This window comes from Melospiza georgiana, chromosome 4 (assembly GCF_028018845.1).
Source record: "Melospiza georgiana isolate bMelGeo1 chromosome 4, bMelGeo1.pri, whole genome shotgun sequence".
NCBI classification, from domain to species: domain Eukaryota; kingdom Metazoa; phylum Chordata; class Aves; order Passeriformes; family Passerellidae; genus Melospiza; species Melospiza georgiana.
In genome coordinates, this window is record NC_080433.1 from 12,926,894 (window position 1) to 12,947,697 (window position 20,804).

The window sequence follows — 20,804 nt, forward strand, 5'->3', positions numbered from 1 at the left end:
TTCCCTGTGGGGCTGGGGAGGCCCTCGCACAGATTTCCCAGAGAAGCTGTGGCTGCCCCATCCCTGGAAATGTCCCAGGCTGGGATGGATGGGGCTGGGAGCCACCTGGGATAATAGTGGAAGGTGTCCCTGCCCATGGCAGAGGGGAATTGGAACTGGGTGATCTTTAAGGTCCCTTGCAGCACAAACCATTCTGTGATTCCCTGGACTTTCCATTTCCTTCTGAAATCCCCGTGTCCCCCTTAGGCTGCTCCGCCGGCTCCCTGCGGTGCTGTCCAGGGTCCTGACAGAGCTGCCCCCTCTCTCTGGAGCTCCTTCTGGAACGAGCCTCTCCTTGTCCAGAGCTGGTTCCAGTCCCTTGCAGCTTGGCCAAGGCATAACCACTCCACTGGGGGGGTTCATCCTGCTTTAGGCTTAATGGGTTTCTCTAAGGGAACTTCCTTTCCCAGTAATTTCTGATAACATCCAGCAATTTATGAGGATGAGAAACTGGCATTGATTTTTGAATAGGTCTTTAGAATCCCTAAAACGACTTTTTTTGGAAGCTTTGGCTATTCCCAAGACAAATGAGAGTAGTGACTTTTCCTCTTGCATAATCCAGCCTGAACTTCACCACATTGTAAGCTCTGGTAAAACTTTATTTTATACACTGGAAGTAGAGACGTGGGGGCTGAGCTACTAAATTTACTGAATTGATGTTCCAGTCGTGGATCATCAGTGTCCAGTGTCTGTAAGGACATTGTCTGTGTCTGTAAGGTGTCTGTAAGTGTCTGTAAGGACATTTCCCACAGCTGCTGCTCCTCCCTAGGGTGGTGCTGGCAAAAGAAGGCAAGAACTGAGAGAATCCCTGCATTTCTCTCAGACCTGCCTGGTGGTGTCCATCTAGCATGGAATTAAGAACCAGACTGGAGAAGGCAGAAGCAAATAAAAGTGGATTGTGGGGTGAGAGATGGAGGAGTTCAGGTCCCAGGGAGAACTCCTGGGAGGTGGAAAACACATTGTCAGTCAAATGAGAGAGTCTTGTTAGTTTGCATCTTCCCTCCTGCTGTCTGGACACTTGCAGAAATTTGCTGTCCAAAAAATACCTTTTTAGGAAGAGCCTCCCCTTCTCCAGAGGAAGATAAAAGAGTTGTGTTCTTTCACCCCAAATTTCATTTGGACAGAATTGGCATTATGTTGTTTTAAATTGCCTTATAGAGTCATTAAATCATTAAGGTTGGAAAAGAGCTCCAAGGTTATCAAGGATTCTCTGGAGTTTTGCTCAGCATTTTCTGCAGCCTTACAGCTTACTCTAAAAGTAATATATTATTCAGAGAATACCTAAATAATTAAAATATTTAAATGGTAAAGAGAAAAATATACAAACAAATTAGAGAATTCCGGTTTGGCATGGATTTTCATGGGAAAGGAAAACACAGCTGGATGTAAAGACCAAGGGAAGCCCAGAGCATTTAAAATTAACCTCCTGGGGTTTTGCTGCATGGCTTCTCATCTCAGTTCAAAAGTGGAGCTGATGCCACACCAGTGATGACATGGAGATGTCACAGAAGTTCCTGAGCAAGACACACTGTAAGTTGCACTTGGTTTTGTTTAAATGTAAGATGGCTTCCATAACACATTTATGCTAAACTTTAAAGTTTCCTTTCATTTTTGGGTACAAGTAAATATTAATGTAGAAACATTATTGCACAAAAGGGATTTGTGTTTGATTTTTTTTCATTTTGTCATTTAGGAAGTATTTCAACCTGTTTGTCCACACAATGCCTTTATTTCTGTAATGGTTCAAGAGTTCTGAAAATCTTCATGCTTTAGCATACATTCATAGTCAGTGTTTGTTATAAGACAAACAGTCCAGTCAGTTGTGTGGTTTTTTTGTGGGGTTGTTCTTGAAACACTTTCTTCTCCTGGAGTTTTGAAAATGTGACCAAGGTAAACACAAAATCTGTGTTGCCCAAGGGAAAAAGTCTTGATAAAGCTCTGAAGTGGTAGTGCATTAGTCACTGAGAGGAACATTGCCATGGTAGTATTAGCTCTAAAGCATAAGCAGAACAAATGGTGATGATCACTCTTCTACTGCAGACCTTGTTTTCAGAAATACATGTTTATGTAGTATTCATAGCACAGTAATAAGGAAAAAAATTAAGATAAATTAAATTATCCATACCAAGTCCTCATTCTGGGTGGAGAGGGGATTTTCAGCTGTTGTGCTGGGCAGTTTTGGTTTTGAAATTGTGTTTACTGGAAGTGATTATAATCATAGACTGGTTTCGATTGGAAAAGATCTCTTAAGACCATTGGGTCCAGCCATTCCATCATTGCCAAGGCCACCACTAACCCATGTCTGCAAGTGCCACATCCACATGGCTGTTAAATCCCTCCAGGGATGGTGTAGTGAACAGATAAAAAGTAAGGAGTGTTTGTCCAATGCCTCTCTGAATATTATGTTTTGAAAGTTAGTTTTGAACTGCCTTAAAATAAAAATTTTAGCAATGACTTTATTTTAGAAAATAAGGCACCCTGTTTGAAGGCCACTAAAATCATCTGTTGATACATCAGGCAAACAAGCAATAAAGTTTTGATAAATGAGAAGAGCAAGCAATGAACTCTTTCATGCATCAAGGGAACTTTGCCTGGATGCCAGTGGGCAGCCAATGAACTTCAAGGGAGCAGAGATGAAGTTCTCCCCAGACATGCTGTTGCTCCAAGGTAGGTACAACATTGCCACTTCTGTAAGCAAGTGCCTAACCTGCTGAGGGCTGCAGAACCTACAGAGTCTCAGGGCCTTTGCTGTGTGTGCTATTTGCTGTCCTGGCTGCTCCTGTCAGGCTGCTTGTGCCCCACCCTGCTGATCCTGCTGGCAGCTCTTGGAGGGACTTCGCTGGGGATGGTTTTCCACATTGTGCTCCATGAGCCAGGACAGGGCTCATAGAGGAGGTAACCCCTTTCCTGTGCTTCTTGTAATTGTTGTTGACATTTTCCTACTTTGCTGTTTTATCTCTTTCTTTCCTTCTTTAGGGAAAAAAAAAAAATTGGAGCTGAATGATCGCTTTGGATTCCAACATCTAAGCTCATTTGGGTTTTAATCTTGTTTTCCACTGTGCTGAGAACCTAATTCCTGTCTGCAGTTTTAGACTGGAGCAAATCTCACCTGTGCTCACCTTTAGCAGATCAGAACAGATGGGGATTCCCCCACTGCCCTGGGCACCCTGTGCCAGGGCTGATGGCCCTTTCCAGGAGGAGTTTTCCTAAACAGCCACCCTAAACCTCCCAGGCACAGCTTGAGGCCATTTCCCCATGTCCTGTCTCTTGTTATTCAGGATAACAGACCAATCCCAATCTGGCTGCACCTCCTGTCAGGGAGTTGTGCAGAGCCACAAGGTCCCCCCCTGAGCCTCCTTTTCTGCAGGCTGAGCCCCCTTCCCAGCTCCTTCAGCTGCTCCTGGTGTTCCAGCCCCTTCCCCAGCTCCATTCCCTTCTCTGGGCACTCTCCAGCCCCTCAGTGCCTTTCCTGCAGTGATGGACCCAGAACAGGCTCCCAAATTCACAGTGCCTCAGCAGGGCCAGCACACTGAGCTGTCCATTGGCTGCTTATAAAAGCATTTGCCTTTCATGATAAATCCTATGTCTATTGCTTCTTTTAAATGTATTTAAACAACTTTGACTAGGAATCTGTTTAACGCTTAGCAGTTGAATGTTCTGTGTATTTCCATGACCTGTTCTCAAGGAACATGGGCTTTTTTGACAGGGGGAGTTGGGGGAGAAGAATCAATTTGCTGCTTCAGATTACCTCTGTGTTAATTGTGGAGGAGGTTATCTACATTTGCCACAGAGCTATTGAGCTGTTAATGTTAAATGTAAGAATTAAAGTGGAGGAAGGAAAGAGCATGGTGGAAGGATATACAAGATAGGCTGAGTAAAAAAGATAATCCCTAGAAAGAGATCTAAGCAGTTGTAGAATCGTAGAATGGTTTGTGTTGGAAGGGGCCTTAAAGCTTATCTCATTCCACCCCCCTGCCATGGGCAGGGACACCTTCCACTATGCCAGGCTGCTCCAAGCCCCATCCACCCTGGCCTTGGGCACTGCCAGGGATGGGGCAGCCACAGCTGCTCTGGGCACCCTGTGCCAGGGTCTCAACACCCTCACAGGGAACAATTTCCTCCTAATATCTAATTTAAACCTCTTTCAGTTTGAAGCCATCCCCCCTTGTCCTGTCACACCATGCTCTTGTGAATGGTCTCTCTCCATGCATGTCCAAGCTGAAAGTGTCTTAACAAAAAAAGTTGAAATAACCCCTGCAGATCAAGGCACTGTGGCAGAGAAGTAGGTTTTTACTTCAGCAGTGATTTTAAAAGAGAAATAAACCAAATTCTGAAATTGTTATTAAACCATTTACAAAACCACATTTTCCCAGACATGGGATGTAGAGTGGCTGATATTTCTGTTCCTTGCCCCCTTTATTCTGCACCATGCATTTCTTTTCTTATGAACATCATAGGCTATGCCTACTTTTGATTAGAAGTGAGACTGATTTACATACACAAGGGGGAAAAAAGGCAGTGTTATGTGTGCAATAAATAGGAAAACATTGATAAGGAAATAATAGATGAAAATGGCCAGTTATTTTCTGAGGGTAAAAAGCATCCTTAGTGACTCCTTTGAGGAGCCTCACCCTTAACTTTAAGTCTTCTTAAATGGGCCAGCAGGCTTGAGCACATCATTTCTGCCCCTCACCAAGGGTAAAGTGAGTGCATAACACTGCAACATATCACCAAGGGATCTTACTAATAGTGTAATTAAAATTACAGCACATCCCTTGTCACTGTAAACATTTGTGTGTCATGTAACTGTTGGCTTCACTCTCTTCTCCTTGTCTTGCAAACTCTTCCTTAGTGGAACTGTTTATTATTACATTTAGACAGACCTTGGCACCTCCAATCAACTGCTCTCTAGGCCAACATTAAATTTTGTTTTAGAAGCAGGTTTATAAGCCACATATTTTATAAAGTGGTGCAATTCCAGTCTTTGCCCCAAGCCCATGTTTGATGATACCAAGATGTGTCTGGAAGAGTTTCCTCCTCAGTTCTGTGTATTTCTCATTGCCAGGGCTTTTTTTTTTCTAAATTGCAGCCATCTGTTGCGAGTCTGCACTGCATGGGTTAAAGTTTATTTTTATATTAAGACAAGCTTTCATTATGTTTTCCCTCTTTCCCCCTTTCTCCCCCCAGTTTGGAGCTTTAGGCTTTCTAGTGAAGCTTTTATGGTGGCCACAAACAGGTGCGTGCTTCACACAGGGTCTCATTCTGCAGCTCCCACTGGCATCCCTGGCCTCCTGAACTCCCTTTTGCTACCTCCTTCCCCCTCAATAATTTTTTATGAATGATAGCTTTTCAGCACCCTGGGAACAGCCTGTTGGGAAGAGCACTCTTTGTGGGGTGCAGTCAAATCCTACACATTTCTCTGAGGGTTTTCTGTGAAAGGGCTGGCTCTGTGCTGCAGGTATGACGTACGTGTGGACTCCCCCTCCCACCTCCCCCCTCTGTGGTTCACTGTGATAAATCTGCTTTTTAATAAATGCTGGTAGGCTCTCACCACAGGTGCTTCTCAATTAAAATCCACTTTGTTTAAAAACTGCAGCCTTGTTTAACTGAGCCCCTGGGGAGAGTTGTCAGATCCCAGGATAGGTGACACAAATGGATTGGTGACCCTCTGGAGCTGCATTGAAAATACCATATCCTGGGGGACCAGAGGGCAGCACCACTCTGAAAACAAATCCTCACATTTGAGGAACCCTGGGACTTGTCATTTCAGTGTGGGGCCTTTTTAATCCATCTTTTAACATTTTGTTTTGTTCCCTGCTACCCTTCTCACACCCCCTCCCCCCCCAAGTACTTTCGCCTTCTTTCTAGTACTGATTTAGCTATTTGGAAAATACAAAGGTAAAAGGAACATTTAGTTTTTTTCCAAGAACAGCCTCTCTTTTCTAAAGATATTTAAAAATTCTAAAGATATTTAAAGATTCTAAAGATATTTAAAGGTTCTAAAGATATTTAAAGTATTCTAAAGATATTTGCAAGAAATTAATTGGAATGGCAAAGCAGGGTGTGGAAAAATTATTTGGAAAAAAAGAAAAGGAAAATTGTATTGTGTTTTTTATTTTCTTTTTAAAGAGAAAGGAAAATGTACTGCTTTTAAAGAGAAAGGAAATGTACTCTTGAGTGATCTGAACTTTTCCCTGCCTTCTTAGACGTGTATTTTTAGCATTTTGAGTGCATGTAATGTTCTCAGATATTGCTTACCAGAGCACTTTGCAATAACTATAGAGGGTGGATGGGATGACTCAGGGGACGGGTAATTGAATGCGGAGCCTTTTCACCTCCAAGTGCCCAGCCTGAATCGAGCCCAGGCTGAGAGGGACCTCGTGGTTACCCTCAGATGGGTGTTTAGTGGCCTGTCTGAAGTGAGTTGGTGGTCTCAGTGCAGCTCTTGGCAAGCAGCTCCCACATCACAGCAACCACGGCCGCGGTCGGTGCCAATTATCAGCCGGGCTGGCAGCGAGGGCAGGGATGGAATTAGTGAGTGCTGTGCTGCTGTCAGAGGTGGTCCTGCTGCTCCTGGAGCCCTGCAGCAGCAGCAGCAGCTGGGCTTGGTGCTGTTGGCCCTGTGGGATGTGTGTTCCTGCTCTCTGGGGTGATGGCAGCTCCCGAGTGCCGAGCTGGGTTTGGTTTTGCTTTGTCTCTGCAGATTATCGGTCCCTCGGTTCAAGGGCATCTCCGTGCGTGGGGATTTCCTACACAACATTTGACATCTCTGCTAAGTGTGCCAAAAAGGAGATTGTTCACATTTGTGAGTCCAGAGAAGGGGATGGAACTGGGGAAAGGGCCTGGAGTGCCAGGAACAGCTGAGAGAGCTGGGTGGGCTCAGCCTGGAGAAAAGGAGACTCGAGGGGACCTTGTGGCTCTGCACAGCTCCCTGACTGGAGTGGGGTAGTCAGGGTCTGCTCCCAGGGAACAAGGGACAGCACATGGAGAAATGGCCCCAAGCTGTGCCAGGGGAGGTGCAGGTTGGGCATCAGGAGGAATTTCTTCACCAAAAGGGTGGTCAGGCATTGGCAGGGATGGCCCAGGGAGGTGCTGGAGCCCCCATCTCTGGAGGTGTGCAAGGAATGTGTGGACATGGAATTCAGTGCTCTGCTCTGGGTGACAGGGTGGGGATCAGTCACAGGCTGGGCTCCATGGCCTTGGAGGCCTTTCCCAACCATGAGTCTAGGATTTCAGTCCCTTTGTTTGATAACAGCAGTCACACTTCTAGTAACTCTCAGCTCCCAAAATTTCCATACCACCCCATTAGTTTGCAGTCCTCTTACTGGAGTTGTTTTACATTTTATCTAAAGTTTTCTTTTTTTTCTAAATCTAAACTAAAATGTAGTCATTTTGAAAGTGTGAGGACAAAATAGATAATTCTTACCCTTTAAAATCCGTTATAGCTGAAAAAAATCTTGCATGAATTTCTTGCATTTTGAGAGTTTTAGAGTATAACCCTCACAGAGATTCTGGATGGAGCTTTAATGGATTCCAAAGGCCACAGAGGATCCCTCTGCTGGTAGTAAGATTTTGGGTTGATAAACAAATCTTATCTGTGGCAATCTGTCTGCAAAATCATGACAATTTTCACATGTTAAAGAAAAGTTGAAGTAAATATGGTTTGCAACATTTTATGCTGAGAGACAGTTCTTTCCAAAAATGGGGAGTTCATTTTTCACACTCTACATTTCATTCAAGGGAAGGAGAGTAACACAATTCTAATCAAAATAGAGTGGGTTTTCCTCAAGTGCTAAACTAAGTCCCTTAGAAACCCATTTTTTATTTTTTGCTCCTGACTCTTTATGTTAACTGTGGTTTCTGTAAAAATAAACATTTCCTCAAGGTATTGGCAGCCCAAATAGAGATGCTGAAACTGAATGTAACAAGAGTGACCTTATGAGGATTTTTTACCTCTAAATTGAGACAGATGACTCAAGTGAATAGCACAAACAGAAACAATGAAGATTTTAAAGCTTTTGATTAAGCTTAAAAATTTAAGCTGGTATTGATAAAATGGTAAGGAGGATTTTCTATAAAAGGAGATGTAAGTATTGGCTGTTGAGGAGGACAGGGATGGAACTTTTGGAATCTGTAGTTTAGGTTGGGGTAACTCCTGCTGCACACATCCAAGTAACCAGTTAGGTTGATTTCCTCATTTCTGGTCACTCACTGATAGATCATTTGGCCAGGCTTCACTGGGAGGGGATGGATTTGGGCTATCTTTGCAGAATATGGTTTATTTTTATCCAAGAGTAGGATTTAAGGAAGCAGGTGGGAGACCAGCTTTCTGGCTGGGAACAGCACTGCTGGAGATGAAGGCAAGCCTGGCTCAGGGCTTTCTCTTGTCTTTTGGACAAGCTCAGGAAATTACCTCTAGGAAGGGTCTACGAGGATAATCCCATGCTTGGTGTCTTGAGCAGTCCAGAAAGGAGGCAAAAATAATTGCTCTTTGCAGGTTGAGATTAGTGGGCAAAGCCAAGAAGATGTTGTGAGTGATTTGCCTCAGTTGAGAAACAGACGTCTCCCTCACCTGGAGCTGATGGTGGCAGAGCTTTCCCTCTTTAAAGCTCAGGCAGGAAGGAGGACTGTGCATAAAATTGCCCTAAAAACTTGGCTTGGAGTACGTGTTCATGGTGAAAGTGCTGTAAGTCTGGAGGAGATGAAGTCTTCTAAATAATGATGGTTTTATGGAGGAGATGATGCTTTCTTCCCAAAAGGAAGGACATGGAAAAAGCTGAACTGGAAACAATTGGCAAGGTTACTCTGTCTTGTCTCAGAATATCAGGAAGGAGGCCTCCAAACAAGCCAAAGCCCTAGGAGTGGGGCTATCACCATTTCTTCCTGCTCAAACAGAATTCTTGTTCAAGGCATTTCCAAATAAGGGTGAGGAGCTGAGCACTGCGACCGCAAGATGACAGTGCAAGGCTGTTAAAGCCAAGTCTCCTTTTTCTTTCTACTGAAAATAATCCACGTCCAGCCATGAATCAAAGTGCCTCTGTAACCTGCCTTACTCCAAAACAGACTGACAGAAACATATACAAATCCTCCTGGAAAAATAAATTATGAGAAAAGCTTTAGTTGGAAACTCCGGAGTAAGAATGATTAGCAAGTTGCATTGTTGACTTAATGTGATTTTAATCATGGGCTAATTGTTCGTCTCAAGGCTAAAAATGCCATGATGTAAGAGGTGAGAACAAGGCACATAGAAATTACATGGCAAAAGTAGTGTTTGCATAATATGGTAACAGTAGAAGCAAAAGAAAAAAAAAAGAACAAGGGGCAGAATTTCCTGGCTGGTATGAATTAGCCTGAAATCAGTGGAGCTTTACTAATCCACACCTTTGAAACCCTCCCCTTCAGCATGCCAGTGCTACAGCAGCAGTGAGCCATGGGATGGTTGCTGAGATGCCTCACTGAAGTAAGAATTAAACCACTGTGCCACTGAGGGAAGGAAGGAAAGAACAATTTTAGCATGTAAGATTAGGGCAGTGTTCAGGGTGGGACCAGCCTGGGGTTTGCCAGTGCTTGAGCCCACTTACACTTTGAATAAACTTTTAAATATCCGGGAAATCTTTCCATGATGTTTTGATTTCAAAAGCTATCTGGCAGCCTGAGTGCCCATACCTAACAATTACACCAATAAATTCAGAGGCCAGTCTTTAAAGTGCAGAGCTTCAAATGCTCTCACTAGTGCATTATTCATGGGCTTGGTTTTTTCCTTTGATATCTCTCTATGGTGTGATCTGTATGGCAGAAGGGAACCCACATCTGTCTGTTTACACCACCCTGGAAATTCTTGTGGGCAAACAAAAAAGCCAACCACAAATAACTGCTGGGCTACCAACAAACAGAGTATCTGGAGAGCCTCCACCCACCTGCCATCAGGCAGACTTCTAAATCTCATTTGAAATGGGAAAAGTCAGATCAGGGTGGGAGGGAGAAGTAGAGGGACGGCTGGGGGGAAAAGAAAACCAGGAATTTTGTTGTTTTTTTTTTTTTTTTTAACATGCAGTAGGTCACATGTGGGCCCTGAGCTGAGCATCAAGGCATGGCACAGTGGATGTCCTTCAGTCAGATCCTTTGGCTCATTGTGGGTTGGGGACTGAACCCATTTGTGCTAAAAGGTGACAGGTTCTTCTGAGCTGTGTCTTGAGGAAAGGTGAACAGAAAAGGTAAACTATTTTAAAATTCATGAAAGATTCTCCAATAGGATGCTGGGAAAAGCTGCAAATTCCTGTTTTGTTTGAGCCACTGGGGACTCTGGTCATTCCCACTTTATCTGCAGGGTGTCTTTACGTTGCCGTGGGTCTTATTGGAGGGAGTTACAATTTCCATTGGCTTGCAAACTTCCCAAAGCTTCCAGTGATGACTTCCTTACCAAGGCTTTCACCTACCCAAATATTTTTATGTACCTGAACTGCAGCATTGGGGTAGTGTTCTCAAAATCAATGGAAGTAGTTACATGCTTAAAAGTAGACATCCACAAAGCTGGATCTCATCCTATGAGCCTTTAATTCTTGAGAAGTATGGAAGAGACTCTGATTTATTAAACTGATCCTACACGATGCTTCTCGATTTGCAGCATTCAGAGAGTTTTAATTGTTATTTATCTCACACTAATATCCAATGACTTGGACGTTTCACCTTAACTTGATTTATGACCAAAAAATTAAAGCCATGGTGGACATGAGGATTTCATTGTCCATAAATAGCTTTTCAGTCAGGGCTTACATCTATTTCTGAGGCTTTAATTCTTGGTGAGGTAATTTCTCCCCAGTGCAGATCATCTCATCGTGCTGGAGTACACCACACTGATGTTGACTCCCCTGCTTGGAAGTTTGTTCAGCTTACAGCTTTTATTTTCTGAATCTGGGGAACAGTTTTTCCTCTTCCAGTTGTGTTCATTTTTCTGAGAAAGGGGTGCTTTTTTGACTTGTCCTGACTTTCTCCCTTGTTCTGTTTATCCTTGCTGCAGAAGATGGCCTCAATTCCTCCATTTCGTGCAAGCTGGAGGTAGTGCTGGGGTCCCTGGCAAGTTCCCAATACAGGTCTCAGATGACTTAAATGCTTCCCATGGGTACATTGACACATTATTGAGCAATTACATTCTCTTGTGGCAGTCATCTGTGGAATAAGCAAACTGCCTGTGTGAGCCCCACGGTGATATCATGCACCATAAATGCATGCTTGGCCTCCATTGTGTCAACAATCCCTCACGTTCTCAAAGGCAGAAATGCCAGTATAATTCTCAAACTACACTGGCTAATAAACAGGTTAGTTTTATTACTTGTTTCTACCTTGAAGGGCAAGATTAAATTTAATTTATAAGGCTACCGTAAAAGGAGAAGGCATAAGGGTAAGCATGAAGTGATTATTTGTTTATTCGCTCTAAATTTATTAATTTGGGGTTTGGGGAGTGAAAAGGGAGGCCAGCAGAAGAGAGTGACTTGCATTTAAGTATGATTTTTTTTCTTCTGGCTAGGGGAAGGTTGGTCATGAAGATCATTTCCTCATCAATAACTTTGGCAAGACTATGGCATACATTACCGATAACTCCCAGATCTGCTTGCAATATTTATGCAACAATATGTCAAGTAACACTCTCTTGAAAATTAGGATATCTTTGATTACACAGTGTAGTGTAAAGATAATGGTGTAAGGAGTCTTTTTATTCCCTTCCCTTCAAAAAACTTGTGTCTAAATATTTTGTAAAACTGAAAATTCCCAAGGACAAAGTGTAACTAAAAAGGTGTCATAGCTGCTTGTGTACTCATTAATAGCTATCATTAAGGAGCTAGCCTGTGCTTTGGTGCTTTCTCCAGCCTTTAGTGTGTCATTCAGTGATGTGTGGTTGAGGCTGATCACTCTCAGCCCAGCACAAGGGGAGTTTGGGGTCCCGGCACTCACAGCTGGGGCACATCCAGCTCTCACCCATTACCACCCCCCAGTCCTTCCCTAAGGGCTGCTCTGCATGACACTGTCCTCAGATAAATTTTATGGCTACCAGGATTCCCTCTTTCCAAAAGGGAAGCCCAGCTCTCCTGCCTGAATCACCCTGAGGTGGATGTGCCAGCACAGGGTGTCCTACACACGAGGCCAGTCGGGTTGTTTCCCGTGGATCTTTGTTGTGGCTGGGGACAGAGCACAGATCCTAGTGTGCTTTTCAGGGTTGTGCAGAATTATTCAGTCTGGTTGAATGACTACCCTCTGCTTTGTCATCAGAGAATATTTATGACCATCGAAGGAAGGCCGGGTTCCTGGAGACGGGATAACGCACGGCTTCCTGCTGCCAGACACAGAGTTCCTTTCCGTGGTCACACCAATGTTTGTTCATACTCCCACGGACACCACAACTTTTTTGGATAAGGAAGACGATGATGGAACACAGATGAGGGAAAGAAATGGCCTCAGAGAACTTGTATACGTGGGGGTATTTTTACCCTTTGGGGTTTTTTCTTCCTGAATTTCAATGAGTGACTTATTGGAAACTTCTTCGGGTTTGAAGTGTTTTTTCTTTCTTGTTCCACACACACGAAACTGTTTTGGGTTGTTTTGTTTGTCTTTGTTTATAATGCAGCTGAGATAGGGTGACTTGATATTTTTAAAATAGAAAACTGATGCCTTCTGAGGGAATAGGCGGAAGAGAGGAGGACTTCACTAGCTGGAAAAGTCCTGTGGGTCATACCAAGGACAGCTTGCTACTGTGAAGGTTGTGCTGGATGTGGCAGGGAGGATTTGGTGAGAGCTGGTGTGGAGGGAGGCAAGAATAATGCTACTTCTCCTTGGGTGCCAAATCCACTGCTGGTTCTCCAAATGCCAGATCCCAAGGATCCCTGCACCACAGCCACATATCTCTTTGATTTATTAACTGGTTTTCCCCTCTTTTGATTTATTAACTGTTTTTTCCCCCTCTTTCTTTTAAAGTAAATTCTAGATTAAACTTTTCCAACCCATGGCATTAGAAACTATCAGGCACTGAATGCCAAGCAGGTGCCTTCAGTTTCCCTCACTGACATCCTGCTATTCTCAATCATTCAATGAAAATAAACCTAAAATAGAAAAATATCTTGTCTTATTGGTGAGGTAAATGAGTGGGATTACAGATCCAGTTTTTTAATTGCTAAGATGCAGAACCATCACAGAAAATGCTCAGCATCTTGTCCCTTCTCATTTTGATCATTGCCAAAGCCTACAAGGCACTGGGAGTTTAGGAGCATCTTCTGGAGCCTGTTATGTGCTGGAGGCTGCTCAACACACCCTGATGTGAAAGCAGGTATTCAGAGAAAGAAATAATCAGTGAACAGGAATGTATGGCAATGACAAAGTGTCTTCCAGAGATTACCAATCAAATGAACAGTGCGAGTCTCCACAAGAGCCCCTCCACTTGATGCCTGTTGGGAAAAGCACTGTGCTGTTTTCTGCGTTGCGCAATTAAATTAGTGAATAGTATAAGGTATTTCACTTTTTCAAAGCCATCACCCTGGGGATAACTTAATATTTTGAAAAGAATATTTCATATTTCCTTGTCATTTCCATGTATATGTTAAAAGTATTATGAATATGCTAATATTGGCAAGTGATCACTGTAGGGTAAGTCCCTGTGATGGTAATCCTCTTTCCCTTCTCTGCTGTCATTGCCATTTCAAAGCTTCCAGAGCTTGCTGTGGGAATTATTCCAGCTGGAGACAGGGGCTAGAAATTAATGAAATAAATGCTGTTGTTCTGAGATTTCTTAAAAATATATTTGCACTGGTGCTGATGGGTTCAACCCCAAATTTGGATATGCTTTGCTGACTCCTGCAGGTGGACTGGGAGAGAGGGAGAAGGTGGCTTTGGTTTTGCATATCTATTATCACCTAATTTTGATTTTGTTGTTCTGAAATACTTGAGGGTTCGTATATTTTGAGAAGTTCAGCAAAGGTCCACTTTGTGCAGATGCACTTCAAGCATCAACAGATGAGCTCCAGGAAATCATGTTGGACAGGGCATTGTTACAGTCATCCTTTCTACCACTTCCTCTCAAGCTGATATAAACAGATGCATGTTTTTATGTCCTTTCCCTTGGGAAAGGGAGAACTCTGAGCACAAATGATCAATATGTGGCTTTTCCGTGGTCACTCGGGAAACTTCATCCCTGAAAACATTTTTTAATCACAGGACAGAATCCAGCTTTTTGTTTTTCATCTGCTGTAAGTTATAGAATCTGGACAAGAGGAACAAAGCTGAATGAGCTGGTTTATGCAACAATAAAACCAGGTAAGTGTGGTTGTGAAAACTAAGGAGGTGTAAAAAGGGAAATAATCACTGCTTTTAAAATAGTGATTAATTTTAGATTTTTGATGTACTGTAGACTTCCATATTCATTTACTGCTCCTTCCAAACATTTTTCCTTTAGCATTTTTAGCAGATTTATGGAAGTTGGATTTGAAGGCTTCTAGAACATCATGATTTATCTTCACTTAGGAGGGCCCTAAGTGAGGCCATCCTGTGTGAACATGAGGTGCAGTGGCTCTTCTGTGGTGATCAGTGCCAAGACACAATGGTGTGCAATTCCTAGACTGTATTTCTGGTTGTATTTCAGCTCTGGACAAATCACACCTGAGAAGTTTTGGAGGGCACATTTCTGGTGTTTTTTTCCCACTGACATGCAGTAACATGAGTGGTTAACAGCTGGTTCAATTTTTCTGAATCCCTCCCATACAGCCTTTCAGTTTCCATGTTCTCTGTTATCCCGAATAAAAGGTGAAGGCTTTGGGGTTATCATCTCTGGAAATGAAGCTCTGCAAAAATATACTTGCAAAAGTCCCTCCAAGAGCAGCAGCAGCTCATTCCTACAGCTGGAGCTGCAGGGCACCAGGTGAGCATGGGCATCCCAGAGTGGACGTGAAAGGGGTTCCTGAGCCACAATGCCAGTGAGGACAAGCACTTTTACAGGTACAAAATAACAGCACTAGTCACAAGGCACAATAATAACCCTGTGGTGCACACAATGGAGAGGAGCTGGGAGCTCTTGGAGCAGTTTTTGGCTTTGCCACAGAGCTCCAGTGTTACTTTCAGGCAGTCCCTTCATCTCTGCATCCACCCTCTGTGAAGCAGCCAGGCTTGGAACAGTTTGTGTCTCTGGAAGCATGGATCTAATTCAGGTGTTATTGTCAAAGTTAAATATTAAAGAACTCTTCTGTTATCACAGGATAAAGCCATGCCACACCATTTTCACTGTGAACTTTGTTCTTTTGCTATTACATTTTCTTTACATTACATTTTTCAGGAAAAAAAATGTTTTCACTGCATGAAAGTAAGTTAGGCAGAAATTCATGATGCACGTTGTGCCAGCTAGATCGTAGATTTTATGTCTGACACTAAAATAAGAGATGCATGTTAAATGCCACTAGGAAGACTTCAGGGCTGGTTGTTCAATAAAATGAAGCACAAGTCTGGGCATTGAAAGTAAACAAATAATATAAGAATTGGTAGAGATCAGCCTTCCAAAGCTGTTTGGAAAGTTCCATAGCCTGAGTCTCACTGTAGGCACTCCTCATCCCCTTGGTGACAGGCATGCTGCTCTGAATTTGTTGCTCAAACTTCCACTAATATTCTGTGTCAGACAAGGAAATAACTTAGATAAGATCAATTCTCAAACATGTTTCTTCAGGAAGGAACTAAAGAGCAGTCCTGAAAAATATCTGCTGTAATGGAAAAATTCTGATCTTTGGGAAAATAAAGGAACTGCTGTGTGAGAGGAAAAATGTCAATACCTTTGGAGGACAGGTGAGTTTGTTTGCCAACCTTCAAGTCTGTCTTTGAAAGTGCATGGTCAGTTTATGAGGAGATGCTTTCAGTTTTAGGAAGCTATTTACATTTTTAATTTAATGGAACATGGAAGCTTCCTGTGACAATTGGCAATTTGTCCATGCGGGGGAGAGGATGAATGGCAATTTTTGAGAAATTAATTTTGGGATTAGTTGTGTTTTTCAGTATTCATTGACACTATGCAAGGTGGTAATTGCCTAGCTGAAGTCTGGGTAGTGTAATTCCCCAGCAGACGCCTGCAGCACTGTCCCATGCACCCAAACAGGGAGGGATTTGGGCAATTTGGGCCATCCATGCGCTCTTCTACCCCAGTCCCACCCTGCAGTGTCTTTGTTCTAGCTGATGAGAAGTTTTACAGCATAACAGCAGCTCCTGAGGGATGGAACCCTGAAAGCCACATCTTTTCTCACCCCTCCAGCCCTCAGCAGAGTGTAATAATAACGCAGAGGTTTTTACAGAATTTCAAATGTTTCACCTGTGTTGTATCTACATTGCCCCATGCGCCATCCCTGAAACATTTCTACTGCCCTGTTAAGCATCCTGTTTCTGCTATCTCAAAACACCTTTTTTTGTTTTTGTCTTTTAAACCACTGAGTATTTAAAATGATCCACAGACTATTTCAGATTGGTTGTGAACATCTCCAGAACAATTTTTTGAGCAACATTTTTTTTGTGTGTTATTGTGGTTAAATCAGCACATCTGGCTGTGCTTTGTATCACTCAGTGTCAACTTGAGTCTTTGAAATCTAAAATCCTTGGGGATGTCTTTTCTTTCTTTCAGTGAAATTGTCAGGAAGAAAACACTGTTAAAAAGGAGGCATAATTTAAATTTAAAGCTGCAGCTGAGGTGTGCTGCACTGCAGTTTTTCATGTTGAGTTGCACAGCCATTTCAGCCACACAGAGCCCTGCAACAAGTTAGACAAGGAGCACTGAGGCCTCTCCTGCAGAAATCCCATTGCAGAGAAGCAGGAACCTCCCAAAGATGTAGCAAAGTCACTGCTTGTTGGTAAGGGCCTGCTAGACTTTATATGGTAGGAGTGTAATAGGCCCTGGAAATACATATTATACTGTATTATATAATTATAATATAATGTATTATATAATTATAACAAAGTTATAATATAATGTATAATATAATTATAATATAATTATAATTATATATGGATCATGTGTGGTCTAGTAGGTCTTTTCTGCCTCTTTTCCCTTATACATGTGCTGAACCTTAAATACCACATGACACTTTATCAACCCTATCAGGCAGAAGGCTTCCTTTTATGTTACTCATTTGAGGATCAAACTATTTTTGTGCCTGATAGTGTCTCTGACAGTGAAAGGTCACAGAATAATTTAATTAAAAAGCTAAAGCAAAGCACTAATAATACATGGTATTTCACCAAACCCACAGTCACCTCCCCTGCAGCTGCTGGATTTGCAAAAAACAAATAAAAACCCATCAGATAATGAATTAAGGATGATTTCCAGGCTGAAAGCTTTAAGTAATACGCCAATATATGATTCTTAATAGGAATATCATCATCTAGAAACCCAGCCAGCCAGCATTGGATGAATCTGTTTGTGTTGTTATCCTTGCAGGCTGGCAGTTCTTCTCTCCAGATGTACCATTTGGCACATTAAGCAATTCTTTTCTTAGAAGGGGAACCTATGTTTTTGCCATGTAATGCAAAACACCAATGGAATCACTACATAAGCAAAATGCCAGTAATGGTACAGTGGTCCAGCCACAAACATTGGTATGTTAATTTTGTTTTATTTTTCCTAGTGTGTCATCTGTAGTACTGTATTTTGTATCAGGACTATGGCTGGGCTGTTTAGTATCAGATTATAAAGTGTGTTTTCAGCAAGAGATTTAAGCTAGGAAACTAATGGTTGGGGGGGGGTTTTTATACTTAATATGAATGTAACTATAATTTTTGCTTGATCTTTGAGACCAGGCCAAAATTTCCCCTCGATTATAGCTGTTCTATCATTCAGCTGTATGCATCCACTTTTGATAATGGTACCCAAACACACTGGAAAGCAAGCAGGCTACACTAAGGCTGTGGCTTATATTTGCCATTGCTTCCTAAGATTAGCTAGGCCTGAAATTTTTTTCTCAATTCATTTGTAAGAAGATTATTTAAATTACAGAAGTTAGCAGGTTTCTTTCTGGTTGATATGACAGGTGTTTATTTTTTTCCTGCCATCCACCAGAAATCTCACCTTTATTCCTCCCATGTTAAATAAATCAGTTCTGTCTTTTGCCTGTCATGCAGTCAGAAAATGGGACTTTCTGATTACTCTCCCACTGCCTAAAAGCAACAGTGAAAAAAAAAAAAGGAGTGGTTTCTCTCCAAGTTTCTCATTAAATGGGGTTGTGTGGTCTCTCTAGTTTGATTAACTCTGTAATTAATAATGACCAGGTGAGGCAGGGAAGTTATTTTTCTTTGGGTTTTTTCTGCCCCATGAATGTTGGGGAAGAGCCAACAGTTGTGAGAACACTTTCCCTCTCCTGTTGGTACAATTCCTAAAATCTGGCCATGTTTTAAACCCCTGTGAAGAGCAGAATTTCATTCTTTCTCCTCTAGAGGATTTCTGCAAAGAAGTTAGTCCTTGGTCCTGCTCAGCCCCTGAAGGGAAAGGGACGGTGTTAATGCTGTGCCCTGTTTTGGTTTTTCTATTTTTTTATTACTCTTTGAAGCAAGCAACCCAGGGCAAAATAAGGTTTTGAAGGTTTGCAGCCACCCTTGGGGCTGAAGTGGAGAGAGCCGCTGCATTTTTAAAAGATCCTGGCTAAATGTTTCAATGTGTATTTAGTCTTTTCCCACTCCTATTTCTGTTGCAGGAAGTGATCCTCTGCTATCTCAGGGGTACCTGGGGTGGGGGGATTGAGGTAGACCATGGGATTACCATGGGACTGTTTCTTCTTTAAGGAAAATATGTTAAAGTTTGAACTGGTGTGTGAATGTAACTCACCAGTATGTTATCATTAGAAGTCCACGAAAGAAATGTGGATTAGGCAATCAGCCTGTGTAAGGCTTTTCCCTCTGGCACACCAGCTACTCTTCATGTTTGCTGTGTTTTCATAATAACTGAGCTTCACATGCTCTCCATTCCAAAGTTCATTCCATTTCCTAGTGCTTTTCTGTTAGAGGTGGCTTTTCACACCTGGCTGTCATCCAAATTGCATGTTGAAGGCATTTTTGAGGAAACTTGAAGATTTAGAGCGTTAATAAAATGCTGCCTGCTAAAATAAAGTCAGATTGGTTCAATGTTAATGTAAAAGAGTGGGTAAATAGTAAATACAGAAACATCAAAACAAATATAGATAATTAAGAAATATCAAAACAAATAGAGATAATTTTAAAACATCACCCTGTGCTCAAGGTAGGTTGGTGACATTTCATGACCTATTTTATTATTTTTCACTTAAAAATTATTCACTGCCACATGCTGAATATATTAAGCTGCCCTTCTACAGCTGTTCGTATATTAGAGGATTCTTCTGTAGTTTCAAAATGTCTTGAAGCACATATAAAATTCAACTTCACATCAGTTTTAATATGCTTTTATACTACCAGACTCCACTTTAAGTCAAAAGCAGCTTTTGGGTGAAGTTGGATTTGATGTAAAGAATAACATTATGTAATCACATAGGAAAGTGCTGCTTAACCACCAAAATATATTTAAAATACTTTTCTGAGTAGATTTGTTGCTAATTATATAAGTTTAAGAGTGGAAACTTTGTTTCTCCATCACCATAGCTTGCATGTCCAATAATTTGCACTGAGCTTTGGAGTGCAGCTGAAGTGCAGCTCTCCTTGTAAATCTGTTTTTGATCTAATCCCATTTTCTAGTTAAACATTCCAAATGAAATAGACTGAGCAAGAAAAAGAGGACTAATTTGTTTGGGGTATTCTATAGGCAGAAGAGTGCCTGAGGACTTCCTTGTTGACTGTACCTTATCTTGCTGTGTATCCACTAACAGATCAAGTTGAAGTGTGGGTACCTCAAGCTCTGTTTAATTTTCTTTTTCTTTTTTCCTTTTTTTTTCATCTCTAAGTACATGGATTAGAGCTATAAAGATGTTGGTCTAAGTCACAAGAGTTTTGGAGACCGGAAATGCTTGATTTCAGTAGTTGAATTTAAAGTTATCTGAAGGTAAATATTTCTTATCTAGATGGTGTGTAAATTGTGTATTCATCTGGTTTCCTTTCCTCACTGGTCATCATTTTCCTCTGGTGAGTGGTTCGTTTGGCTTCCTAAGCAGAACTAGACAAACTCCTAAATCACTCCAAGCTTTCAGTGAGCTGTGTCACCTTTCTTTTTTTTTTTTTCTTTTTTATTTTCTTTAATCATTCTTTTCATGCTTCCGGAACGAGCTGAAGTGTTGTGAAAGATTTCCTGTCATCTTCTGTGTGCCTGTCTCACACTTCATACCTCAATATTCGGTGTGTTTGATATTCAGCTACCTTCTCTGTAATATTGCATGCAGGGGGGGTTGGGATTTCCAACATGACTTCAAACATTACCTTTCCAATGATATATTGTGTTGGATTAAAAGGTGCAAACACATAACCCCAGTATTCACAATTCTGGAGTTATGTGCCCTTACCACTCTGGGGACCTGTAACCTCCTGCTGGAAATTCTTTTTCAGGTTTCCCAAAGATAATACCTTGCTGGAATTCTCTGATAAATGGCTATTGTGTGTTGCTAAATAGTTTGTGTAGAGCCCAAATCTGACTAAATTCCAGTGATAGTCCCAGTTTTCAAAAAGGATGTGTGTGATGGATACTGTAACTGTGTGGGCATTTTTGCAAGTACCATATGTGGATATTTGTTCTAATACCAAGTAATTATAGCAATAAATTCCATTAATAGATTAGTTAATTCAATGCTTTCTGCTCTGAGAAG